The 8,928-nt window shown below is 37.9% G+C and overlaps 1 long non-coding RNA gene across 1 annotated transcript; it reads left to right on the plus strand.

The window, feature by feature from the left end:
* The first annotated feature begins 260 nt into the window (after positions 1 to 260).
* LOC128633606 (uncharacterized) lies at positions 261 to 2,160 on the plus strand. Its single transcript, XR_008397045.1, has 2 exons — positions 261 to 325; positions 1,692 to 2,160. It is a non-coding gene; the product is annotated as an uncharacterized LOC128633606 (long non-coding RNA).
* The last annotated feature ends 6,768 nt before the right edge of the window (positions 2,161 to 8,928 follow it).

Raw genomic sequence — 8,928 nt, forward strand, 5'->3', positions numbered from 1 at the left:
CGCTACGAAAGTTTTTTTCTTATTGGTCGTTATGGCGGCCTAATCGTTACAATTAAAACACACCACATTGGACATCGGATTGGCTAAACGTTTCTGACCGAAGGTTGTCCGCCATGCTCATTGGTTAAGTTTTCTTCGAAACAACCCGCCTACTTTATTCATTGGCTCAAATAATGTACTGAAAGGGAGGGGGCTGGCCTCATTTCAGAGGGGAAATATAAACCGTTTGCTCTCATTGCGCATGTCAAAAATAAAAGGCTCATTCGCCATTTTGTTCCCGACGCAGATATTTTTGACTACTGACGCTGTGCTCTGCGATGTGGAGGTGAGTCCGAGCTGATACTGAGTTCAGCTAAAACATATGCCTTTATTTAAACAGCGCGATAAATGACCTCGGTTAGCTGTTATTTAATGACTCATAGCCAGTTTTGTGTGTGAGAGAGGCGTGGAAATGCGACGGGATAGAAAAGGTCAGTTGAAGGCTATGAGAATAATGGCGCCTTAACGCGGCAGGCGCGCATCACGAACCTCTGACGTAACCGGAAGACAACAGAGTCACGCTGGTCAGAAGGAGCTGTTACAGCACTTCTGTCAGATTAATCAGCTCACACTGAAAGATGCTTTACATGCTTGGGCTCTGATGCTTAGACACCGTGGTGCAATCCAAACGTGAATAAATCCTTTGTGTGAATCCTCCACATTTGCCTAATTATCAATATATTGATTATTAGGCAAATGTATTTTTATTTATTGGAGTCATTAGATCTGTTTAATCATTATCTTCCCACCCATAGAAGTCAAACCCTGTGTTTCTAAATTCAAACTTTTTTTTTTCTATCATCTTAATTGTACTTTTACTAGTTTTATCAAAATTCCATTCAAGTTGACACAGTTTATACTTATTAGGATATTGAGATTTATATTAAGCCCATTCAATAATTTTAGTGACCAGTTAGTTAGACCTAGAGTTATGAAAACTAGCTGTTTCTCATATATATATATATATATATATATATATATATATATATATATATATATATATATATATATATATATATATATACATACACTGCTGTATCAACAGTAGTCGGCTGTGATGTCCGTTATCATCACAGATCCCACTTGAAGCAGCATGGCTTTCCAGCTTTAGTGGTTTTTATTTCTATCTTAATGACGATCTAAGTTTGGAAAATTTCTGAGGAAAATGCATGGCTGGGCAATGTCATTTTTAGGGACGCATATATGGTGATACTGCTATTGGGTATCCGTCCGATACTGTGCTAAATTAAAGGATACTCCCTAAAAATGCTCAGACAGTATGGAATAGAACCAGCAAAATTCAGATAAAATCTGCAGCAGGTTTTAAGTTCATAACACTAAATATTGGGAGTGTATAATCTGAGAAGATGTAAATGAAGCTCAGGATTCATTTGTGTGCATACGTGTGAAATAAAGCAGCATGGAAGGGATTGTGTATTATTTCACAGAGTTCATGTGATGGACTGAAACATACAGAATATGAAACATGAAATGAAAGTCTATCTGCTCTGACAGACAAATAGATACGCATTTTCATGAGTATCCTTTAATTAATTTTAATCCTTCAATTAAAGGATACTGCTAAAAATGCTCCGACACCAACATCTGATAAAGTGATGCAAAATTTGACACAAGTTTACTGTACGTTGCAGTGCCAATGAACAGATGACACGGAATGACAGGAAACTGGACACATTTCACTGTTGAGTAAATCAGTGAAGCAAACTGCTCTATCAAGAGGAGGTACTACATTATCTTCCTATAATAATCTGATTGTGTGCATTAAACATGATCATGAGGTGCTATGAATTGAAGCAGCAAAGCGCGCATACAGCGAGAGTACTTCAGATCTGCGAGCACCGAGACACGTGCATTTCCCTGTCGTCAGTATCTACACTTTACCCTAATCGACGTGCAGTTCACCTTGCGTTATATTTAGTCATCATTTTTTGAAGTGGTTATTTAGTGATATGTGCACTGCCAGTCAAAAGTTTAGACACACTCATTCTTTATTTTTATTTTTTCCACATTTTATAATAATGATAATAAAGTTATCAAAACTCTGGAATAAGACAAATGCAACTATGGGAATTATGTTGTGATGATGATGATGATGATGATGATGATAAAAAAAAAAAAAATCAAAATAATTTAGTATTTTAACATCTTTCAAGTAGACACCGTTTTTGCCTAGAATTTCCAGAAATGTATTCTTGGCATTTTCTCCACCAGTTTCTTGAGGAATCTCCCTGAGATGCTTTTTAAACTGTAATAAAGGGGTTCCCACCGATGCTGGACATTTATTGGCTGCTTTTCGGAATATTTCATTCTGAGTAAATAAAATGTTCTGTTTTCTAATGAAAGAAATGAATTTGTTGGCACAATTATTTGCCTACAACACCGATTTCAAACATTTAATCATACACCTTCAGATCAAAAGGTTTTTAAGCTCTTGATAAATATTTCAGTCAAATGTCTCAAAACTTTTGAGAAAGTAGTGTACGTATTACTCATATCTGACCAAATGTCCGGGATGCTCTTGTGTCGCAGTCAGAATAGAATCATTAAATGCAGTTTTTTACTTTTGGGGTAACCAGACTTTCAAATGCTAAACCTTTACTTCTGATTGAGATGTATGCGAAATAGACACTTTTTTCAGTTCAGGAAAGTTTGTAGTTTTAGAACTAGATATAACCGAAAATGTCCCAATTTCATCATGTGAATAGTTTTTTCTCAAGGTAACAAACATGCAAGCTACAGCACGGAGGAGACATGCAAATATTTTATTACAGACATCTAAATAAGACAGTATTTTTGCGGCTTGGTAATTAGCTGCACTCGCAGGCTGAACAGATCGGCTCTACTCCCTGGGTTGGTTAGGTGCTTATGGAAGCCTTATTAATGTTTTCATTGCAATTGCAATTTGCCTAACAAGCTACAGAGGCCTCTAATTATGATAGACTGCCACTTTAAGTGTTCTGCTAATCGGCTGAATGATTAAGCTCCTTTGTTTGGACAGTTTCATACAGTTCATTCAGTGCTGATGTGCTGTATTAACTGATCAGCCAAGGCTCTATCTGGTGCCACAGCTCTGCAAATGTTTGATTTATTAATTGCATAATTACTTGTAACTAGTTGGCCATGTACATTGCAAACGTTACTGACATCATTACCGGTTCTTATTTGTCTGTCAGAGCAGATACTTTCATTTCATCTGTGTTTCATATTCTGTATGTTTCAGTCCAACATATGAACATGTGAAATAATACACAGTCCCTTCCATGCTGCTTTATTTTACATGTATGCGCACAGGTGAAGCCGGAGCTTCATTTACACCATTTCAGATTATACACTCCCAATATTTATAGTGTTATGAACTTAAAATCTGCTGCAGATGTTTCTGAATTTTGCTGGTTCTATTCCATACTGTACTGTATTGTAGTCAATCAAACATTATAGGCATTGCCAGAAAAGTAGAGCTGCTGTTTGTTCTTGTTTTTCCAGCACATTAGCATTTACAGAAGACCTAACCAGTGCAGATGGGATGGTCACCTGCCCTGCATAAAGCATGGAGTGCCGCGTCCATTATGTTTTGAGGATGCATCCGATGACTGAGGTAGCACAGGATATGCAAATTCAAATAAGCAAAACTTTCTCCAAGTACAAGTTCCTCTTACATGGTTTCACCACCTGCTTTGCTCGTTCCAGTCAGATTCACACATTTATAGGAGGTTATGTCACACTTTTTCTGGATTGTAAAGACAGTAATTTTGGAAGTGCTAAAATGGGCAGTGGTTCAGTAGAGGTTCTGTTAGTGACTGGTAGGATACAAGTTCAAATCCCCATTCTGCCAGAAAAGAACTGTATAACAAAGCCCTTATCCTCAGTCACTGGATTACATTCTTCCTCACTCATGAGTTATTCTGCCAGGATAAACTGCACAAAAACCAGGGAAACTGTAAAAATGTGCACTATCTGTACAGATAGGAATTCATTTTTATAAACATTAACAATGGAAAGACAAGACGAGCCTTAACATGTGAATCTCACTTCTCACTCTCGTTTAAATGCTTTGTTTTGTGTTTTGGAACTTCAAAGCATTTCACTTAACTGTCTCACTGTTCCAACCCACAGCATGCACTCTTAAGAATAGAGGAAATATGTTGTTTTGGATATGTACTGGGAGAAAAGGCTGCTTGTTCTAATTTCCTCATTTTGTTTTACATATCTCATGTCCACATTTTTAGAACATGCAGTTGAAGATTTAAGTGGCAGGGAGACAAGGCATTTCTGCTACCTCTCACTTCAACACACACCACTATAATAGTGCAGACCTAGTACTTATTATTAATTCAGTAATTTCCATCATTACATATAGGTCTATATCTCAGTTGAAACACACAAATGAGGAACTCTGCCGTTATGGGGGCACAGAACTCAACACCAGTGGGCATGCTGCATCAGAGTGTTACTGTGATCATTTCAGCCCTAATATAGCAGTATGTGATGATTATCTCTGCATGACATGTTCAGCTGTTTTTGAAATAAGTTTACAGAGTAATTAACAGCCTGATTGTGGAATATTTACAGCAGTTCTCTTAAGAGAGTATTGCACAATGTATCACAATGTCTAGTATCCCATTCTTTTAGAAATCAGGGTACCATCTGCATTTACACTCGCTGACCACTTTAATAGGACCACCTGTAGACCTGCTCATTCATGCTGTTATCCGATTAGACACTCATGTGTCAGTAGCACAACGCATAAAATCATGCAGGTACAGGGCATGAGTTTTGGTTAATGTTTACATCAAACGTTAGAATGACAAAAAAAAGTGATCTGGGTCCTTGAACATGGCATGGTTGTTGTATTTCAGAAATGGCTGATCTCGTGAAGTTTTGACTCTGCATTGTGTAGAGTTTACTTACAGTAGAATGGGGCAAACACATTTCCCCCCTGATCTTCAACTGTTCTGTCTTTGTGAGCCTGTGCCCATTGTAGCCCAGATTCCTGTTCTTGGCTGACAGGAGTGGAACCCAGTGTAGTCTTCTGCTGTTGTAGTCCCCATCAAATGTATATTGACTCGTCATTCCTGTTTCTGAATACAATGACTTCCTGGCCCAAAGTTACCTCAGAGACCTTTAGCCAATCAGAGCTAATGTTTTTGGTGTGAGTGATTGCTGAATCTACATGTGCTACATGAACAACAGTAACCAGTCAAGGACAAACCTCAGTCCCAGTCATTTTATAACAGCCAATTTACTGTGATCTGGTTTAAGATGCATACAGTCAGGTCACCATTATCAGACTCATTTTGTTTCTCTTAAATTTTAAGCATGGAATTTACTGAAAATAATGTCAATGTTATGATTTTGATTTAAACCGACAAACCGCTGCTCTACAGTTTCTTACACTGGTGGCTGGCGCTGCTGAAACTCAGCACAAGGTTCAAGTCCTTGCAGTGTATTACTACAGACTTCTGTTTGTTTATAGTAGAGCTGCACAATTAATCCTATTATAACCATGATCATGATTTCTGTCTCCCATGACTAAGCATAATTGTTTGCAATATTAATGCTAGCAAGCGGCAAACATGAGCCTGATAAGACTGCAAATTGTTCATTCTTTTTATGGACCAAGTCTATCATCCAATGAACCAAACCACAAGTCACAAAGTTATTTTTCACCTCGACTGACATCGCGCTCTCTTATAGAAGTAGTGTTTTCACTTTCGAACACACTTTTCAATACAGTATCGCAGAGGTTCATGGCTTCAGGCACGCGGCAGAAAACCATATTAAAGCATACAGTCGTTCAGTTTGACTGAACAAACAAAATGGCAAAGTAACAAGAGGAAGGTGACAGGGGAATACATTAGTTCCTAAAAGTCATCATCCTCCATTGTTTGGAAGTATTTCAGGTTAAGAGAAAGTTATGTTGACCAGGTGCAAGTACTATGCAAAATGCACTTCTGTGCTGTATCAGTGCCACGAGGTAACAACAAACCTCATCAACCACCTGAAAAGCCAACTAGGGCTGCAACTAAAGATGGCTTATAATCGATTAATCTGCCAATTTATTTTTTATTAATGGGATGGTGGGGGGCTTTTAGTACCTTTTTTCATTTATTTAAAATAAAATTCACAAACTGAGTGTTACAAATAAACTTCAGAATAAGATTAACACAACTGGTTGTCTAATACATAAGTATACAGTGCATCCGAAATGTATTCAGTGCTTCACTTTTTCCACATTTTGTTATGTTACAGCCTTATTCAGTATGGATTAAAATCAATATTTTCCTCAAAATTCCTACAAACAATACTCCATAATGACAACATGAAAGAAGTTTGTTTTTAAATCTTTGCAAATTTATTAAAAATAAAAAACAAAAAAAGCACATGTACATAAGTGTTCACAGCCTTTGCCACGACACTCAAAATTGAGCTCAGGTGCATCCTGTTTCCACTGATGATCCTTGAGATATTTCTACAACTCGATTGGAGTCCACCTGTGGTAAATTCAGTTGAATGTACATGATCTGGAAAGGCACACACCTGTCTATATAAGGTCCCACAGTTAACAATGCATGTCAGAGCACAAACCAAGTCATGAAGTCCAAGGAATTGTCTGGAGACCTCTGAGACAGGATTGTATCAAGGCACAGATCTGGGGAAGGGTACAGAAACATTTCTGCAGCATTGAAGGTCCCAATGAGCACAGTGGCCTCAATCATCCGTAAATGGAAGAAGTTTGGAACCAGCAGGACTCTTCCTAGAGCTGGCCGCCCGGCCAAACTGAGCAATCGGGGGAGAAGGGCCTTAGTCAGGGAGGTGACCAAAAACCCGATGGTCACTCTGACAGCTCCAGCATGTCTCTGTGGAGAGAGGAGAACCTTCCAGAAGAACAACCATCTCTGCAGAACTCCACAATCAGGCCTCTATGGTAGAGTGGCCAGACGGAAGCCACTCCTCAGTAAAAGGCACATGTCAGCCCGCCTGGACTTTGCCAAAAGGCACCTGAAGGACTCTCAGACCATGATGAAACAAAGATTGAACTCTGTGGCCTGAATGGTAAGCGTCATGTCTGGAGGAAACCAGGCACCAGTCATCACCTGGTCAATACCATCCCTACAGTGAAGCATGGTGGTGGCAGCATCATGCTGTGGGGATGTTTTTAAGCGGCAGGAACTGGGAGGCTAGTCAGGATTGAGGGAAAGATGAATGCAGAAATGTACAGGGACATCCTTGATGAAAACCTGCTCCAGAGCGCTCTAGACCTCAGACTGGGGTGAAGGTTTATCTTCCAACAGGACAACGACCCTAAGCACACAGCCAAGATAACAAAGGAGTGGCTACAGAACAATTCTGTGAGTGTCCTTGAATGGCCCAGCCAGAGCCCAGACTTGAACCCGATTGAACATCTCTGGAGAGATCTGAAAATGGCTGTGCCATCCAACCTGATGAGGTCCAAAGAAGAATGGAAGAAACTGTCCAAAAATAGGTGTGTCATACTCAAAATGACTTGAGGCTGTAATTGGTGCCAAGGGTGCTTCAGCAAAGTATTGAGCAAAGGCTGTGAATACTTGTGTATGTGTGCTTTTTTTTGTTGTTGTTTTTTATTTTTAATAAATTTGCGAAGATTTCAAACAAACTTCTTTCGTGTTGTCATTATGGGATATTGTTTGTAGAATTTTGAGGAAAATAATTAATCAATTTTGGAATAAGGCTGTAACGTAACATAAAACGTGGAAAAGGTGAAGCGCTGTGAATACTTTCCGGATGCACTGTAAGTATTAAGGCATTTTTTTTTATGGATGCACAATTAAATTACAGTCCTAAACCAATTCACCTTTACTGCACCTTATGGTTTGTTACTCACTGCCTTTAGGCATATTTACTTATTGATTTTGATTGTAGAGTTTTAATGTGACATTACAGATCTTACTCATGCTACACTGTAGTTATATTTATGTATGTGTATATATGTATGTATGTGTGTATGTATGTATGTATGTATATATGTATATGTATATATGTATATGTATATATGTATATGTATATATATATATATATATATATATATATATATATATATATATATATATATATATATATATATATATATATGGCCTCATTACTAACAGATCACTGCTGTTATAATAAACAACAGAATTTACCCTGCAAACATGCAAATACAGCATTTAATCACAAATTTGATTTAAACTGAATCTTTTAAGCAACTCGTTCCAGTTTCCACAACCCCTTACATACAGTGAAGCATATTGGATACAAACAAGTTTGTGCTCGTCCATCACTGTCTTGCTCCCCTGCTACACAAGCGCCACTTTGTAAAGTTTGCAAGTCTTTGTGGCATTTAATATAAAATGCTCCCTTGCCTTAGAGGACTTCTGTCACTTGATTATGCCTCTGTCTGATGGTGACTGAGGTCATGTTGGGAATAAAAGGTAACGCTGACAAACAGTAAACGGAATTTTTTTTTACGCTCACTCTGGTATTGGGCTAAAGCTAGCGGCGTTGCATTACTTGTTTGATGTCGTGTCATTCACTGGGAAACACCTTTATACTTCCAGTTAGTAAATAAATTACTATCTTTCTAAAATTCATACACTAGATGGTAGAGTTCACAGTGCATGATGTAAGTGTGTATAGTACATAATTTTTCTGAAAACACATTTTCAGAACAGAAGTAACTAAGTATGGGGTTAATTTTAATATAAATAGATTATGATCCAAAATGTTAGTAGTTTCACAAAAGAGATTTGTGAAATTTTTTTTTTTTTTTTTTTTTTTGTTTAACAAATGCTGTGTCACAAACAACTCTGCCCTGCATTCATTTGTGGATTGTGTCCTGTGCATTTTAATAAT

The sequence above is a fragment of the Ictalurus punctatus genome, chromosome 9, assembly GCF_001660625.3.
Source record: "Ictalurus punctatus breed USDA103 chromosome 9, Coco_2.0, whole genome shotgun sequence".
NCBI lineage: Eukaryota > Metazoa > Chordata > Actinopteri > Siluriformes > Ictaluridae > Ictalurus > Ictalurus punctatus.